Genomic DNA, 19,520 nt, shown 5'->3' with positions numbered 1-19,520 from the left:
CTGAGCTCGAGCAATCCGCCTGCTTTGGCCTCCCAGATTGCTAGGAATAACAAGGATGAGCTACCGTACCTGGCCTTGAGTATTTTTTTTTTTTTTTTTTTTTTTTTTTTCCTGAAACGGAGTCTCGCTCTGTCACCCAGGCTGGAGTGCAGTGGCCGGATCTCAGCTCACTGCAAGCTCCGCCTCCCGGGTTCACTCCATTCTCCTGCCTCAGCCTCTGGAGTAGCTGGGACTACAGGCGCCCGCCCCCTCGCCCGGCTAGTTTTTTGTATTTTTTAGTAGAGACAGGGTTTCACCGTGTTAGCCAGGATGGTCTCGATCTCCTGACCTCGTGATCCGCCAGTCTCGGCCTCCCAAAGTGCTGGGATTACAGGCTTGAGCCACCGCGCCCGGCCGTAATTTTTTAAAAGTTACCTTTAACTCAGATTTGTTAATCTGCTGAAGTGCAGGCATTAACGGTGTGAGTTCCAGGTGCTTGTGTTGGCTCATGATTGTTTGATAAATCATTGCCCGAGTTTTATGTATACGGTACAAACAATCTCATGTATCTACATTCAGTACCCAACCTTGTTCTTTTAAGGAATGTGTCCTGATAACCTGCTTGTGCTGCATGCACAGTACAGCAATGTACTGAGGTGCTACATATACAAATTACTATTTTTTTATACAAAGCTTAGATGAGAAACTTTACACTTGTGTTTAGAATGAGTGTAAATAATCTCATGGCATATAATTCACGTGGAACAAAGGACTGGCTTCTTCAAACTTAAAAACAGGAAAAACAAGTTTCACACTCCCACAAATAATAAATGTTTAACCAGAGAGAATATCTTTGGATTTCAGTGACAATTATGACTGTAGGTACAATAATATGCTTTTTTTTTTAATTTTTATTCTTTTTTGAGATGGGGTCTCACTCTATCACCCAGGCTGGAGTGCAGTGGCGCAATCTCGGCTCACTGCAAACTCCGCCTCCCAAGTTCACATCATTCTCTTGCCTTAGCCTCCCGAGTAGCTGGGACTACAGGTGCCCGCCACCACACCCGGCTAATTTTTTTTCATTTTTAGTAGAGATGGGATTTCACTGTGTTAGCCAGGATGGTCTCGATCTCCTGACCTCGTGATCCACCCACCTCGGTCTCCCAAAGTACTGGGATTACCTACTCAGCCAGTAATGTGGTTTTAAAATAGCTATTTTCTTTCTAAATCTTGTTACAAGGATTTTTTTTTTTTTTTGAGACAGTGTTTCACTCTGTTGCCCAGTCTAGAGCACAGTGGCATGATCATAGCTCACTGCAGTCTTGACCTCCTGGGCTTAATGGTCCTCCCACCTCAGCCTCCCAGTAGCTGGGACTACAGGCAACATACCACTATGCCTGGCTAATTACAAAAATATTTCTTTTTGTAGAGACAGGGTCTCACTGTGTTGCCCAGGCTGGTTTTGAACTCCTGGGCTCAAGCAGTCAACCTACCTTGGCCTCTCAAAGTGCCAGGATTACAGGTGCGAGCCACTGCAGTGGATGGATTTTTTTTTTTAATTCTGTTGTTCAAAACTCTTCACTCTCAAGCACGTATCTGACACCCACAGTCCGTCTGTTACTCTTGTTCCCTGTGAAATGTCTGCTTGTTAACCTGAGAGTCCAAAGAACAGGAGAGGCATAGTCTGGCTGGTAGGAACAATATTCCCAGTTAGCCCTGGAAGACAGCTCCAGTTCAGTTCTAAATCCGGTCACCTTCCCTTTATGCTCCCAAGCTTTATGAGAAAACGGCTCACTTGATTACCACCTAATCTACCTGTATGTCCTTGGGCAAGTTAAACCCTGCATGTTACTTTCTCTTTCTGTAAAATGAAAATATCTACTGGCTAACATTGTGGTGATGGTTAAACTAGATAAGCAGTCGCCTCAGCTTAAGTCAAAACTGTTTGTTCTGAGAATCCAGACTGGTAAACTCTTGCAAACTAGAGAAGTGTACAAGAAACCATCCCAAGTAAATGACACATAAGTGGTCCAGGAAAAACAATCCTCAGTTGTTATGAAGGATTCCAAGTTTAGGTGTGTGCCTGTTATTTACTGTTATGTTCCAACCAGACATCTTCACCACGTCTTTTAGACCCTACCTTCATCATAGGAAGAGAGAAGCCACAGGGGAAAATAATTGAGAGATTGCTCTTATTAAAAATAAAAAATAAATCCCCGTAAGGCTTTAATGAGGCATAGGGCATCACTGGTTTGATACTTTCCAGCAGAATGCAATACAAAAAGCAAAACGAAAGAAATAATTCCCCTTTTGAAAACACGAAGGTCCCAATGCAGCAGACTAGTGCAGGCCACAGAGGGCAGGAACAGAACTTAGCAAAGAAGTTCCCCGAGACTCCTCAAAATACTGTCAAGTGGACAGCAAATGAAATATGGCTTTTTGCTGTTAACGTTTCTCCACAGTTAACTCAAAACTGAGGACCTCTGTGTAAAGAGTCTGGAACAACGCCTGACATAGAAGATCCTCAACAGCGGGGAGGGAGAGCATCAGGATAAATAGCTTAATGCATGCTGGGCTTAATACCTAGACGATGGGTTGATGGGTGCAGCACCACCATGGCACATGTTTACCTACGTAACAAATCTGCACATCCCGCACCATGTATCCCGGAACTTAAAATCCTCAAGACATTTTAATTCTCTTCCCTTCTCTCATTTTGAAATTCACCCTCAATGACTTTTCTGAACATTCAACACGTTTATTTACTCCTTCAATTCAGCGGACAGGCACTGTGCTAGGTATCAGGGATGCCTATCAGTACTCTTTTCGATATTAGGGACAAATAATAAGATGCATTCCATACCCATAAGCAGCTCTTACATCTGTAATGAGAGGCATATGAAAAAAAATTGCAACTCAGAGAAATGCAATCATAAAGGCATAAGCTAGCTACAGTGGCAGTGCAATGAGGGTGTGGTCGCCTCTGACTCAGTTGGTCAGGGAAGATTTCATGAAGGGATCATTAAGTTGATTTTTGAAGGATGAATGGAAATCCACTGGACAGCTTGTCAGGTGTTCTAGGCAAACACATGCAACAGCATCAAATGTGGTTTTGATGTGGCTCGAGCATAGGGCGTGTGTAGGAGGTGACTAATGGGTAGGCAGGAGGGCAGGGCAAGGACGTGCAGAGTCCGTGTGGCGTATTCAGGAGTGCAGATGGATTCTGGAGGCAATGAGAGGATATTTCAATACTTTAAGCAGGGAAGCCACTTGGCCAAATCATTTTAGAAAGATTATTCTGACAGCAAATTTGGAGAGTGGGCGGGAGAGGGGCAAGACATGAGGCAAAGAGATCAGGAAGGAAGAATGAACAGGTAAGAGATGTTGAGGAGTGGGGTCTGAACTCTGGCGGTAGCAGTAGGAATGAAGAGGAAGGGATCTGAGAACTTCTGTGGAGCTAGACCCCCAAGGCAGACACAGTAAGTTGTGCAGGTGCCCGCGGAGCATCCTGATGGGGTCAAGGCCTCTACGGTCCTCATACTGCCCTTCTGCAGGTCAGAGTCCCTTTTCTTTAAAACACTTTTATTTTGAAAAGAGTCGTAATAACATTAATTTTATTAGAACTAGAGACTTTACTGTCATCTGCCAGAAAATGTTCCTGTATATAAATCATGTAAGTTTGGAATCAACAGTTTTAATTTTTGGTTTTAACTTCAAAACAATAATGATATCTACAATGTGAATGGTGTCCCCTTTCGATGTTGCTCTTTGCTGTACCCAACCTGAGTGACCACACACTGCGACCCTGGTTTCATGTGTGTAATAGGCAGCTAAACACAAGCGGCCCTCTGTATATGTGGTTCCATGGGTTTCAACCAAACGCAGATTGAAAATATTCAGGAAAAAAAAAATGGATGGTTGTGTCTGTACTGAACATGTACAGATGTTTTTCTTGTCATTATTCCCTACACAAGACAGTATAACAACTATTTACCTAACATTTACATTGCATGAGGTATTACAAGTAATCTAGAGATGATTTAAACTATATGGGAGTAGGGGGTGGGTGCGGAGGGCAAACGCATGGCTAATGGATGCTGGGCTTAATACCTAGGTGATGGGATGATTTGTACAGCAAAACACCATGGCACACGCTTACCTGTGCAATAAACCTGCACATCCTGCACATGTAGCCCTGAACTTAAAAGCTGAAGATAAAAAAAATTCAGTCCAATAAAAAAGTAATAAGGTATATGGGAGGATGTGTGTAGATTATATGCAAATACTACACTATTTTATATAAAGGACTTGAACATCTCTGGATTTTGATATCTGTGGGGGGTCCTGGAATCAATTCCCCATGGATACTGAGGGATGACTGTATGTAGGTTTGGGGGCAGAAGAGAGGGTGGATTGAGAAAGATGAGGTCTTTTTTACTTTTTTTTTTTTTTTTTTTTGAGATGGAGTCTTGCTCTGTCGCCCGGGCTGGAGTGCAGTGGCCGGATCTCAGCTCACTGCAAGCTCCGCCTCCCAGGTTTTTACACCATTCTCCTGCCTCAGCCTCCCGTGTAGCTGGGACTACAGGCGCCCGCCACCTCGCCCAGCTAGTTTTTTGTATTTTTTAGTAGAGACAGGGTTTCACCGTGTTAGCCAGGATGGTCTCGATCTCCTGACCTCGTGATCCGCCCGTCTCGGCCTCCCAAAGTGCTGGGATTACAGGCTTGAGCCACCGCGCCCGGCCCGAGGTCTTTTTTATTATTATTGTTTTTATTTTTTGATGAGACAGTCTCATTCCATAGCCCAGGCTGGAGTGCAGTGGTGCGATCTTGGCTCACTGCAACCTCTGTCTCCCAGATTGAAGCGATTCTCCTGCCTCACCCTCCTGAGTAGCTGGGATTACAGGTGTGTGCCACCACACCCGGCTAATTTTTGTATTTTTAGTAGAGATGGGGTTTTGCCATGTTGGCCAGGATGGTCTGGAACTCCTGACCTCAGGCGATCCACCTGCCTCGGCCTCTCATCGTGCTGGGATTACAGACGTGAGCCGCTGCGCCCAGCCAAGATGAGGTCTTATAGATCACCCTAAATGTATAGATTGGAGAAAAGCCCAGATTAAGGCCCTGGGAAGTACCAAAATTCAAGAAATAATTGGAAAAAAACAGAACACTTAAAGGTGAAATCTCGAAATGTCTTCTGCCTTGGCTCCAGGGACAGTCAGTTCTCAAAAAGGTTGATGGTCATATAGCTCCCATTTTTGTACTTCATACACTGAGACTTCCAACCTGCCTTTTACCTGCCAGCATTAGATTTTATACATCTGCCCCCAAGTCAACATAATGATGCTGCCTGCTTAGCAGCTTAGCTATCTGCAGCAGTGCCGTCTTTGCACCGCGGTATTTGGGCAGCTGTTTTAATACCTGGTCCTTGTTCTAAAAAAATGAGAGAAGACCCCCAAATCAATATGTTGTTACTAATGATGAGGAACTCGGGTCTCAAATTAATACAACTTAGGAGGGAAGCCACTGATATTCAGAAAGCAATAAATCTTGTAGCCTCAATAGCTGCTCACTGAACTTAGTTTGTGAGTTCACTTGTGAAAAGGAATGAGGAAAATATGAGTATAGAACCAATATTGGAAATATTGTTGAACATGGGGATCTGTTTCTTTTTTTTTTTTTTTTTTTTTGAGATGGAGTCTTGCTCTGTCGCCCAGGCTGGAGTGCAGTGGCGCGATCTTGGCTCACTGCAAGCTCTGCCTCCCAGGTTCATGCCATTCTCCTGCCTCAGCCTCCTGAGTAGCTGGAACTACAGGCGCCTGCCACCACATCCAGCTAATTTTTTGTATATTTAGTAGAGACGGGGTTTCACCGTGTTAGCCAGGATGGTCTCGATCTCCTGACCTTGTGATCCACCCGCCTCGGCCTCCTAAACTGCTGGGATTACAGGCGTGAGCCATGATGCCTGGCCTATTTCTTTTTCTTTTTGATACTGGAACTTTCCTCCTATTTGACTTAAGTAGGTCTTTCTCCGCACAGAGTCTGGTTGCTTCTCAGTCACCGCCTTTGTTCCTTTTCCTTCCCTGTCGCTTAACTCACAATTCCCTGGGGCTCTGTCTTTTGACCGCTCACCTCTACACACATAGATCTTGCAATTTTCATGATTCCAACTGCAAGCTTATTGTAGAGGCCCCCTCTCTAGACCTCTGGCTCTGACCCCTCTCTTAAGTCTGACCTCTCCCCTTCAGCTGCCTGCCTGATGTCTTCCTTTGCTTGCCCAACCAAGAGTATGTCTTAGCAAAATGTCTGCAAAAGTAGAGTCTTTTGCCTCATATTCTTGTTTCACTAATGGCATCACCATTCTTTTAACATTTCTAATTTCTTCTGCCTCACATGAAATCAGCGTATCATATACTGATCTACCTGCGATGGATTCTCTCGCTCTTCCCCCACTTTCCATCTTCACTGCCATTGCCTCAGGTTGGGCCTCACTCCTCTGTCTCCCCACCTTCAATATCTCTCTACACTTATCTGTGCAGGCGGTGGTGGCAAAGCGCACTCCTAACCTGGGGTTCCGGACTTTTCATCATGCTACTCCCAGAAGCCCACCAAGTTCAGGAAAGACTTGGGTTTCCTGACCCAGGCTAACCCACAGGATCCCCCCTGGATAAGAGGCCCTTCTTTTCTGGGGTAGCTAGTGCCAAGGGTAAAGTAAGTTTTGAGCTGTGCAAGAGTAAAGGTCAAGACAGAGGAAAGCAGAGTCTAGAAGCAAACAGAGAAATTAGAACATTTTCCCGATGATTCTGTTTGAATCTCTGAAGCCAGCTAAAGCCACCGTAGCCCCTGGACTTCCCAGTTACCTCACCTAGTTAACTCTGTTCTGCTGGTTTGGGGCTGGGTTTCTCTCCCTTGCAGTGGATCAGATCCTAACTGGCAGAGCATTCAAACCTTTCAGCCCATTAAACCCTACCCTTAAGATCCTTCTCTATCATTACCTTCCCAGAAAGTAATCTGCTTTTTAAGTTTGCATTTTGTCCATGATACCCACCAGATCATCTTAACAGTTGATTTAGAAGCTTTCTAGAATAGTGTTGGTTGCTGATCATACTGTGGAGATCTTATCAAACTACAAAAGTAAACGTTATGAAACTCACCAGAAAGTAAAAGGGAGGAAACAAAAACCTGTTGTGGGAGTAGTTTGATTTAAATGTAACAAAAGAGGAAATCCACTTCTTTGCACCCAGAAAGTGTTCAAGCCTGCACCTCTCCATCCCCCCATCAAGGGATCATTATTTAGTGAGAATAACTCAAGAGATGAGAAAATGAGTAGCTTACATGAGGAGGTAGATTCTGGGCTTGATTCTAACCCCCATGATGTGGGGGTTCCTGAGAAGTGGAGGGAGAGTTGCAACAACGTGTATTAGGAGAGGTACTTGGGCAGTGAGGTTTGCCATCTGGAGAGCAAGTGTTTTTTGTTTTGTTTTTTGTTTTTTTCGCTCTTGTCGCCCAGGTTGGAGTGCAATGGAACAACCTCGGCTCACCGCAACCTCCGCCTCCTGGGTTCAAATGATTCTCCTGCCTCGGCCTTCTGAGTAGCTGGGATTACAGGCATGTGCCACCACGCCTGGCTAATTTTGTATTTTTAGTAGAGATGGGGTTTCTCTATATCGGTCAGGCTGGTCTGGAACTCCCGACCTCAGGTGATCCGCCTGCCTCAGCCTCCCAAATTGCTGGGATTACAGGCGTGAGCCACCGCACCTGGTCTTTTTTCTTTTTTTAAACTTATTAAAACAAACAAACAAACAACAAGGTCTTGCTATTTTGCCCAGGCTAGTCTTGAACTCCTGGGCTCAAGCAGTTCTCCTGCCTCAGCCTCCCAAAGTGCTGAGATTACAGGCATGAGCCACTGTACCTGGCCAGCAGAGCAGGTTTTAAAACTGGCCAGGTGTCATAACTCATGCTTGTTGTAATCCCAGTACTCTGGGAGGCCGAGGCAGGAGGATCATTTGAGACCAGCCTGGATAATGTAGTTGGACCTTGTCTTTACTAAAAATAAATTTCAAAAAATTAACCTGGCATGATGGCACATACCTGGAGTTCCAGCTACTGGAGAGGCTGAGATGAGGGGAGTACTTGAGCCCAGGAGATGAGCCAGCAGTCAGCTGTGATCTCGCCACTGCACTCCAACCTGGGTGACAGAGCATGAACTTAGCTTTAAAAAAAAAAAAAAAAAAAAAAAAAGTTTTAAAACTGAAGGTGCTTTCTTGTTGCTTTTCTCTTGGATTATGGGGAAAGCCACTTTCAGAGTGGAGTTTCAATTTTTTTTCCTTTTCTGTTGTATTTCCCTTTAGTCACCTAGGCTTCAGGAAAATCTGACACTCGGATACTGCCTATGTGTGGTGGCAGAAAGTGGAGAGGCCGGTATAGGACACATGCCTGCCCCACATTCACTTATCGTTCCCATGGTAGAGTCCTAGGTTGATCTTAAAGGCAGCTTTGATGATTGACAGATGATTGGCCTAAGTTGTAGGAGAATTAACCAGCTTACCAGGTTAAACATTGGGGTTGCGTATGGGAGGGCTTCAGACTCAAAAATTGATGGAAGTGCTGGCCGGGCATGATGCTCATGCATGTAATCCCAGCACTTTGAAAGACCGAGAGGCAGGTGGATCACCTGAGGTCAAGAGTTCGAGACCAGCCTGGCCAACATGGTGAAACGCTGTCTGCACTAAAAACACAAAAATTAGCCAGGTGTGGTGGTGTGCGCCTGTAATCCCAGCACTTGGTAGGTTAAAGCAGGAGAATTGCTTGAACCTGGGAGGCGGAGTTGCAGTGAGACGAGAGCTTGCCGCTGCACACCAGCCTGGGCAACAGAATGACACTCTGTCTAAAAAAAAAAAAAAAAAAAAAAAAAAAAAAAAAAAAAAAAAAAAAAAATTCTGATAGAAGTTCTGCTTCATTGATCTGGTTAATGTGATCAGGGATAACATAGGATCCAAGCTAATTCTGCCACTTAGCAATTCAGAGCTATGCAGTTAGATAAAGATCTCTGTCCAGCCCTGTGAAATATGAGCAGAGGAGCAGAGGTAGGGGTGTGTGTGTGTGTGTGTGAGAGAGAGAGAGAGAGAGAGGGAGAGAGGAAGAGACAGACAGAGAGACAGACAGAGAGAAAGGGTGAAGGTTGTTAGTAGGTTTGTAATTCTTGGTAAAAGGCTGGAGGGGAATCTATTACTTTATTTTTTTACTAGTGTCTCCAAAGGACAGATATAACTTTCCAGATAGCCTTGAAAAATGTGACTGTTATTCTGCAACAAAAAACAAAAACAAAAACAAACAAAAAACAAAACTCCTCATTTTTCACACTCCCCTGAGGTTCCTGGCAAGAAGCGTGAGATTCTATAGAGCGAGCGCCCGGGTTTTGCCTGTTCAGCTGCCCCTGGTCAGGAGCTTGTGTGTGAATCTCCCCAGAAACTCTTCTCCCACCACAGGACACTTCCCTTGACCCTGATTCGTCCACCAGTCCCCAGAGTATTTTGCTACCATCTTTCCAAACAATCCAGGCCAATCATTGATTATGATTAGGAGCGTGGCCACGCAGACCCCCTCAGATCACCCTGTCCCTCTTCTGATTGAAGATTTGCCTCAGCATCACTTGGGGGGTACTTTCTGGACTAACAGAAGCCAGAGGGAGAAGGCTGCGCTCCTGCCTCTGCTGCTGACTGGCTGTGAGTTCTGAGGCAGGTCCCTCAGTCTGAGTTTGTTTTTTCACCTGTGAGACAGGGATGATGATAGTGGTGGTGGTGACATTTGGGTTTTTAAATTTTATTTATTTTGAGACAGAGTTTCCCCTCTGTCACCCAGGCTGGAGTGCAGTGGCATGATCTCGGCTCACTGCCACCTCTGCCATCTGGATTCAAGCGTTTCTTGTGCCTCAGCCTCCCGAGTAGCTGGGATTACAGGTGCACGGCACCACACCTGACTGATTTTTGTATTTTTATACAGTCGGGGTTTTGCCATGTTGGCCAGGCTGGTCTAAACCCCCTAACCTTAAGTGATTCACCTGCCTCGGCCTCCCAAAGTGCCGAGATTACATACATGAGCCACCACGCCTGGCCTGGTGGTGAAATTTGTTATGTTCACCCGTGGAGGTCTTGGGGTTCTCCAACAGTAAGATAGATGTCAGAGCCAAATGTCAACTTGAAATCTGGATGGAAATGTGAGTTCCTGTGGGTATTTCTCACAGTTGACAAACGACTTGATTTCTTCTTTCCCCTTCTCAGCAGTGTACCACATTTGAAAAGAATAAATGGGGCTCCTGGACTTTCAGCTACCTTTGCTTCCAGCAGCTGTCTGCAGATCTACTGCATCTCTGCATGAGCAGGGTTCTCAGCCCCCGCTGCATGGCAGGGGGTGGAGATAGACTCTGAATCCGCTCCCCTCGGTCTCCCAGGCTGGCTTCCTTTCAGGCCTTAGCTGATCCTGGACCAGATCTTATCAATCTTCTCCCCTCCTGCTTTCTCTTCACAGAAGGTGACCCAAAACAAGGAGTCATCATCTCTCCTTATCTGCATGTGGCCAGCCAGGCCATGCGGCAGGTGCTCTGGGTACCAGCTGCCCATCGTTATATAGAGGAGCAAGTTCCCGAAGGGAGTGGCTACTACAGGACAGAACCTGGGACATGCCAAGTATTTGATACCAATTATTATTACTCTTCTTACTGGAGTATAGTGGAGTGACCTGGTTTTGCAAATGTGTTTCCTTTCATTCCTTCAACCTGTCAAATGAAACAACTCCTCAGCTCAAAACTCTGATTTCATTGTTCCTAAAAGAATTTAGGGTTGTAGATCTTCCCAGGCTGGCTGTAAATGCTATTTTGGTCTGTGGGAGCTCCAGGACCTGATTGAAAGCTGCCCAGCCCGTGAGAAGCTCTGCTGTAGAGGATCAGGCAGCATTGGGACCTTGGGCTTCCAGGGTGCCAAAGTCTCACAAAGCCTGGCCCCTGGGACAGGGCTCCCTCCAAGCCTGAACCTCAGGGGAAGGCTTAGCAGTCACAGCCACCAGTGTTTCAGCTGCCAGCGCTGCTCAGAGGGGGAAGTGCTGCTGCTGCCTGGAGGGGAGCAGCCCTGAAGGTTACGGAAGATGTGGGCAGAGAATGTGGGAAATCACCCAGAGATTGCTGCTCACACTTCATGTCTTCAGAGCATCACCTCTCATTTTATAGCTGGAGAGATGGGGCGCACAGCCAGGGAAAGCCAGGAACAGGTTCCGGCTTCCATCACTCAGATACTCAGGAATCCCTGGGTACCCCCCACTGATTCACACTGCTCTGAGCTGTCCATGGCATCGAACCATTTGCCCACTGATGCTTCCTCCCTCCAGGGACGCTGTCCATCTTCAACAAGAGAGGATCCCAGATACTCACCACGGGCATTCATTTTATATAAGTCCCAATTGTGGCCCAGGGGTCGGTCCTTGAACCTTATTCAGATTTACCTATGACTTTATCTGCACTCACATAAGCACTAGGGGGACAAGAAGCTGTTACTCCAGTCCCTCTCTCCAGATGCCTCCATTTTAAAGACTTTGTTCTGTTTGTTAACAGTGTAGATCTACTGACTTGTTGTGTTTCTATTTTAACTCACAAATTCCACAGCCTCCTCCTTGAAGACAAGAATGGCATCTTCTTTGCATCTTGCACCATCCTCACACTTATTGCTCAGGAATATTTGATTATCCAGTTCCATAATTAATCCATCTGTCTTTCCTTGAGCACCTACAATGTGAATTCTAGGTTCTACAGAGAATACAAAAATGAGTAGACATGAATGGAGAGTGGGGCAAAAGAGTGGAGAAAGAGTAATAGCTTATTTCATAAAGTTTGGTAGGTAAGAGGAGAGAGGCTGTGCACAGGGAGGCGAGGTTGTGGTTGAAGATAAATGGAGGTGACTAGGGGGTGGATAATTGATGGAGTGAAGGGTGGTAGAGCCTGGAGGGAAGAAATGGGAACCTGAGCACAGGCAGATTGATTCCAGAAAAAAAGAGTCACCTCTTCAGCAAGACTAATGGAAGAGGGAGGGAAGTGAAGGTGGGGAGGGAAAGGAGAACAGAAGGAGATGTGGCTACATTTGGACACAGACGTGAAAGAGAAAGTGACTCACCGTAATGTCCTCAGGTTTTCACTGTTGAATGAAGGAGGGGACGTAAGCCCCAACATTAACGTGCCAGAGTTGACAAGGATCCATTGCTGGGATGATTGGGATGATCAAGGGAAAAGGAGGAGAAAGGAGAGCAAAGCTGGGGAAATAGGAATTATCTCTAGGGCCATCTTTTCTTTCCTCTCCCACTCACACCCCATGTATCAGGAGCCTGAATCAGGCCTTCCCCAAGTTCTGAAGTCCTCTCTCCTTCCCTCACGGTGTACTTTGCCGGCTACGTGACTACTTGCTGTTACTGGTTCAGTAGGTGCTCCTGGCTTTGTGTGCTTTCCTCTCTCAAGTACCAGTGTGATATTCTTAGAAGATGGGAGAGGCGCAGTTAGATTTTGGTTCGCATAGTCTGTGACACTTTGTTATGGCAGCCCCAACAAACTAATACAATAATCTTACAGCTACATTTTAAAAAGTATGAGATATTACCTGGGTGTGGTGGCATATGCCTGTAACCCAACTACTCAGGAGGCTGAGGCATGAGAATCTCTTGAACCCAGGAGGCAAAGGTTACAGTGAGCCAAGATCACACCACTGAACTCCAGCTGGGGCCATAGAGAGACTCTGTCTCAAAAAAATAAATAAATAAATAATAAAATATAAAAATTAAAGTATGAAATATATTTCATCAGCATTTTAAGGATTGTTTGATATGTCAAAAACTGGGTTATAGAGTAGTTTAGACCCTATAAATAAACTAATCATAAATAAATTCAAGAAGAAGATATTTACTTAACAAAAGACAACATTAAACATTTATTCAAATTCATCTACTCTTTTCATGAAAAATATTTCTTAAAACAAGGTTTTGTTAACTATGGCAGAGTAGTCATTAATTTCCAGCAACCCTGGCTTCTTCCCCTGTTAGCACATGGGATTAAATTATCCCCTGTGAAGGGACTGGTGTTTTGGGACATGGGACATTGTCTTAACCCAGGCAACTATAACACATATACTGCAGACTGGGTGACTTAGACCAGGGGTCCCCAGTCCTTGGGCCGTGAACTGCTACTGGTCCATGGCCTGTTAAGACCTGGGGTGCTGAGCAGGAGGTGAGCAGCACTACAGTGAGCCCCGCCTCCTGCCAGATCAGCCGTGGCATCAGATTCTCACAGGAGCGCAAACCCTACTGTGAACTGTCATGTGAGGGATCAAGGTTGTGCGCTCCTTATGAGACTTTAATGCCTCCCACCACCGGCCCGTGGACAAATTGTCCTCCACAAAACGAGTCCTTGGTGTCAAAAAGATTGGGGACCGCTGGCTTAGACAACAGAAATTTTGTTATTTAACTTTTCACAGTTCTCGAGGCTGGAAAGTCCGAGATCAAGGTGCCTGCATCTGGCGTCTAGGGCGGTCCCTATTCCTGGTTTCCAGGTGGGTGTCTTCTTGCTGTGTTCTCACTTGGCAGAGAAAAAAGAGAGAGCAAGCTCTTGTGTCTTTTTATAAGGGCACTAATACCATTCATGAGCCTGCCACCCTCATCATCCAGTCACCTCCCGAAGGCCCTGCCTTCTAATACTATCCTCATAAACCTGCCACCGTCATAACCCAGTCACCTCCCAAAGGCCCTGCCTCCTAATACCATCATATTGGAGATTAGGATTTCAACATGGAATTTGGGGAGACCACAAACATTCAGTACATAACAAGTGCCTATAATAGAAATTCCTCTCACATTCTTTGAGTGCACACCATGCAGTGTGCTAGACGTCACTCCCAAATGTCATTCCCTGAATTCTCACAACAGGCCTAGGAGATAGGTAGGTATTCCATGGCACATACAAGAATATCAGAACTTAAAGTGGTTAAATAACGGTCTGCAATTACAGCACTAATCATTAGGGAGAGTGCTCCCTAGTTCTGATAGAGCAGGTGTAGACCCCAGCTCTGCTGCATCCCGGCAGTGTGACCTTGGCAAGCAGCTCAACTTCTCTCTACCTCAGTTTCTTCATTTGTAAAGCAGAGACATGGTACTATGCACCTCATGGGGTTGTTGAACAGATTAAATGAGATAATATATCTTCTTGGCACAAAGCCTGGCACATATAAAGTCCTCTAATGTTAGCTATTACTATTGCTTTAAGAAATACGGTAAGTACAAGTAATATCAGACACTCTATAGCAGTATTTACAAAGAGCTTTCTGTTTTGTCAGATGAGGAAACCGAGGCTGAGAGAAGTTAAGTGACTCAGTTGGGGCCCCCCAGCCAGTAAGTGGTGGGAAAGGGACTCAACCCAGCCTTTTGGCTCCCAGCGGGGCAGAGCTGCAAACTTCTGACAGCCACTGCACTAGTCAATGTCCTTGAAATAGTCAAAGCTCCTATCTCAGCTTAAAAGTCATGTCTCTGTGTGTATGAATTTACTGTGGAGGAGGGAAATGGTTCAGACTCTTATCCTGTTGTGTAAAGTTCTTCTTGCTTTACATCTCTGCTAGTCAGGGTTCTCCAAAGAAACCGAAACAATAGGATGTGTATAGAGAGAGAGAAATTGATTTTAAGGAATTGGCTCATGTGGTGGAGGCTGGTCAGTCCAAAATTTACAGGGTGGGCCAGCAGCTGAAGACCCAGTAAAGAGCTAATGTTGCAGTTGGGGTCTGAAGGCTGTTTGCTAGCAGACTCCTTGCTCAGGAGAGGCTAGGCTTCTGTTCCATTCAGGCCTTCAGATGATTGGTGAGGCTTACCAGACGTTATGGAGGGCCATCAGCTTTACTGAAAGTCAACCAATTTAAATGTCAATGTCATCTAAAAACACCCTCACCTGGAACACCCACAATCATGTTTGACCAAATATCTGGGCACTCTGACCCAGTCAAATTGACATGTAAAATTAACCATCACAATATCTTTGCCCAGCTCCATCAAGAGCTGGCTGAGAGATCTTATGCAAGGTACTGACCTTAACTCCCACTCACCACATGCCCTGGAAAGATGAAAAAGTGCTGTAGGATAAGGTTGAGTCTTTGAACCCAACCCTCCCATCCTTTTTCTTTCAAAGAAGAATGCTGTTAATGAAGCAATTCACTTTGTTTCATTTTCAGTCGGTCCACTTGTGATATCAGGCTGGTAGGTGAACCTTTGTTTTTTTTCTTTCCTCATTTCTTTTGATATGGTGGTAATGTTTTACTTTCATATTAACTACAAGCTTGCATGCAACTAAAGGAACCAGGGAGGGAAGCTGTGTTTATAATCTTCTCTTTAATTATGGTACTTGTTTAACATTAGCTAAGCCTAGCTCATTTTTTTAAAGTCAATTTTATCGAGGTAGAACTGCTGATTGCAAAAGTAAGTTTTAAAAACATTCCATATCTGTATAGAAATGGTATAAAACTAAAAATTAAATTCCGTGAAAACTGAAATCGCACCATCTTGAATGTCAGGGAAAGGACATACTTTGTAAACTGGTCTTGGTGGTGCGCCCAAAGTGCAGGGGCAAAATTTAGCCTTTTTTTTTTTTTTTTTTTTTTAAGGCCAGTCAAGTGAAGCAGTGGGAGTGGAGAAGGAATAAAGAAATCTGTAACTGGTTGTGATCAATTAGTTGTAAACACCACTGCACTCAGACCAGCCAAAAATTAGCCTCTTAAGTGTTAAAACTATAAAACAAAAAGCATGAGGCAGCAGATTTGTGAAAGTTTTAAAATTACCTCCAGTAATTTAAATTTAAATAACTTAATTAAATTATTAGGTAAACCTGCCAAGGCTAGTAAGCAGAAATTCTCACCCAGTAACCAATGCAAGTAATAATTCTAATGGAATACTCAGCTGGCCAGATATCTGAAGTGTGGCAATGGAAGGACTCTGGACTCTAATGAATAAACTAACCACCTTTTATTTATATGGCACTCTAAGGTTTTGAAAGGACCTTCATTGATATTAATCTTGTTTATTTCATTCTTACAACCACCTACTGCCATAAGACAGCCAGATCTCTTTCTCCCCATTGAGACCAAGAGGGGTCCAAGGTCATACAGCTGCAAAGTGGCAGGGAACAGAACAGACTGAGATCATCTTTCCTCTGCATCATTAGTCCAAGGTCTTTGTTGGGTGCCTTAGAGTCCAAGGGTGGGTGGAGAAGAATGATGGACAGAATCATGATAGAAGAGAATTATGGCCATTCTTGCAATTGGCCCATCTCAAAGAAAAATAGAGAAGTTCATCCAAAATGGTATTGCCATTTCGGGTCATATAAATGTGCAGGCCTGCACATTTACTCCGCAGAATGAGACAACACAGAAGAAAAAAAAAAGAGAGAGAGAGGGGAGGAGCACTTTAACAGAATTTAAATATTACTGTCTTTTTTGCGAATAACGACCAAAAAACTCCCCAACCTTGAGGAATGGCAGTGGAGGAGGGCAAGGGAAAGAGTGCCGCTGGGGACAGTTTTCTGCCTCGGAGGAGCGAGTCACACCGCCAGAGCTGTGAAAGATGAATCACATCTGTTACATCAGGACTTGGTACAGATTTCCTGGGAAACTTGTCACTGAGGATATAATAGAGATGACTGTTCTTTTGGGGAGATGAGCATTTTCTGGAGGGAATAGTCTAAATCAATTTGGGATTAAGTGGCAAATTAAGATGAAAATTAAACGAGTGTAATATAGCTTTTGTGGGCTGTGTTCACCTCTCCAGGAGGTCAGCATGGTCAAACTATGTAAAAGAGAAAATGTCAGACTTGGTCGCAAAAGTGAAAAGGGATGATATTTTTGATCTCACCTTCCTTGACAGGAGGGGCTCTTTTTAAAATCGAGATGACACCTCTCCATTTACAAGTCACTCCCCTGTGTATCATTTACGCTCTACCAAGCAGATGCATGGTTCCTATTTTCTAGATGAGATAGCTTAGGGCCACAGCTAAAGGCACACACTGGGCCTGTAGCTCAAAGCCCGTGTCCTCTCCACTCCATCACGAGGCCAACCCACTCAGTCTCTAGATGGGGGCAGAGAGGCTGATGCAATGACTTATTGGCTCCTTGTTATGAAGGTAACCAAACACATTGTTCTGCCCAGACACGCGAGAGTCCTGGTCAAACTAAGACAATTGGTCACCCTACTTCTGTGTTTTCATTAGTACTCATAGGAGATTCTACAAGAACCACACTGAATGCTAAGACATTTTAGGACACAGCTATATACGCATGGGATTTGCGTGTGGTTTCATTCTACCCAAACAGTATTTGCCAGCATTTTAAAATTTACTCTTAGTCTCCTAAGATTGCCATTTTGATTTCTTTTCCTTCTTCACTTCTTTATAGTTCCTCATTGTTATTGTCTCAGATCACCAAAAAGGGGACAGGGAGAAGGAGTGGAAGCAAGGAAAAACAAGGGAGAGAAATTCACTGGACCCCATTGTTTACGGTGTGGTCTTGGCTCCGGTGCGTCGAGGACCCATCTATAGCAGGAATTCCCAAACCTGAACATGGTGGTGGGGAGCCTCTAAGACAGCCCCCAGGATTCCCACCTCTTGCCATTCATGCTCTTGGGTAATTCTCTTCCCTCTTCCCTTGAGTAGATTTGTCTTCAGGGCTCACTTTTGTGTTTGTGCTTCACCTCCACCCCTCACTTCTGTCTTTCTCTCCCTCTCTCCCCTTCCCTTTCTCCCTGCCTCCATCTCATTTCTAACCCTAGGAAAGGCCAGATGCTGTGCTGTGAGCAGACATATAGACAGGTCCTTGTGGTGAGAAGCTGATGTTTCCGGGCCCCGAGGTCTGCTGAGGCCCAGTTAGGTGAGCTTGGTAGCAGACCCTGTAGCACCAGCGAAGGCTTGAGATGACAAACATCTTGACTGCAGCGCCATGAAAGACCACGAGCCAGGATCATCAGGCCAAGTCAGTCCCAAAGTCCTCACCCATATAAACTACAAGATGATACATATTGCTGGTTTTCAGCCTTTTTAGGGTAAGTTGTTCAGAAGCAGTAGATAACTAATACAAATGTATATCAGAACCACTTAGATAACAACTTAATAAAATGTGTATTCTGGGCCGCACCCCCAGAGATACTATTCAACAGATGTGGCCTGAGATCTTTGCCTTTTCACCAGGAATCCCAGGAGAATCTGAACTGAACAAATTTCTGCTTGAGAGCACACAGAATAAACTCTCACCTGGGAAGGCCTGGCCAGAGGAAAGACCGTAAGGAAGGGAGAATTGCTAGATAAAAACAAGATGCCCAGTTGTATTTAAATTTCAGATAAATAACAAATAATGTTTTAGTCTTAAATCTACCCCAGGCAGTATGTGGGACATATTTACATAGAAACAGGATTTGCCGATTATCTGAAATTCAGATGTAACTGAGTGTTCTGTATTTCTGTTTGCTAAATACCATCCAGAGGCCCCACAGGAAGTGAAGGCCCAGTGGGAAGTAAAGTGGTGCCTCCCTTTCCCAGATGGCAGGATTTTTTTCCTTAAGGACATGGAGGCCTGGGCTCTTCCTTCCTGTGGGGAGATGGCCTCCAATGGCCTCGAAGTCTTGCTGTCCTTCTCCCTGAGGAGCTGCAGGTTGCCCAGCCAGATGGGTCCTGCCCCTCCCACTTCAAAGACTCCCACCAGATTGAGTCACTCCTGGATGTTCTGGTGGGAGCGTTTTGAGGAATCCCCCACACAGCCCCACCTCGCCTCCAAGAGGCTGGAGACCCCACAGGTGGGCACGGTGTTGGTGGCCAGCACATTGGTGGCCGTGGCCGGTGGGTGAGCAAGGAGACTGGTTCAGTCAGTGGACCTCATGCCTGGTGGGTGCCGCCCATGACACTGGGAACTTCCTTGCTCCTTTTGGTGCTGTTGGCACAGCCTTTCCAGAGCAGTGAATGAATGCCAGGCTCCTCCCACACCCCTCCAGGAACGCAGACCAACACAGCTGCTCTATTAAATGTGTGCACTTCTTATTCCGAGTATGTCTGAGTCTCTGATGAGCTCTATTTATTGCAGCCCTCAGCCCTGTAAAGAGGAGGATGGTTCCAAAGAGCCCTGAATGCAGGCGGTTTTACAAAATCAGCCTCTCACTTCTTTGTATATACTTTCTTGTCACAGGAACAGCCTTAATTTTGATGTTTATTTTGAACTACGAAATATAAGATGAATGAGAGTATGAGTGTATGTATGTGTGTGTATGAGTGAGAGAGAGAAAGACAGAGAGAGAGATTGGCTGGATAGACTGAAATGCTTAAGGCAGGGATGGAAGATGAAGACTGAGAAAATGTGTGGCTGTGGTAGAATCAGAAACTTTAATATGTACTTTGAAACCAGACCTGAAAGTGAGGTCGCATCACTCTGCTCTTGTTCAGCCTTGCTCAGTGGCCTGATGCAAGCCAAAAACCCACAGGAGGGGAACTCCGCTCAGTCTCT

General features: G+C 45.1%; 1 long non-coding RNA gene across 1 annotated transcript; it reads left to right on the top strand.

The window, feature by feature from the left end:
- Positions 1–1,878: 1,878 nt before the first annotated feature.
- Positions 1,879–19,215, top strand: LOC102122213 (putative uncharacterized protein encoded by LINC01599). Its single transcript, XR_006699595.3, has 6 exons — positions 1,879–1,989; positions 10,125–10,192; positions 10,985–11,277; positions 13,482–13,556; positions 17,430–17,599; positions 18,718–19,215. It is a non-coding gene; the product is annotated as a putative uncharacterized protein encoded by LINC01599 (long non-coding RNA).
- Positions 19,216–19,520: the final 305 nt, after the last annotated feature.

The sequence above is a fragment of the Macaca fascicularis genome, chromosome 7 (genome assembly GCF_037993035.2).
Source record: "Macaca fascicularis isolate 582-1 chromosome 7, T2T-MFA8v1.1".
In the NCBI taxonomy this organism is placed as follows: domain Eukaryota; kingdom Metazoa; phylum Chordata; class Mammalia; order Primates; family Cercopithecidae; genus Macaca; species Macaca fascicularis.
The sequence above is the reverse complement of the archived record's forward strand: the minus strand, read 5'-3'. Positions and strand labels throughout refer to the sequence as shown.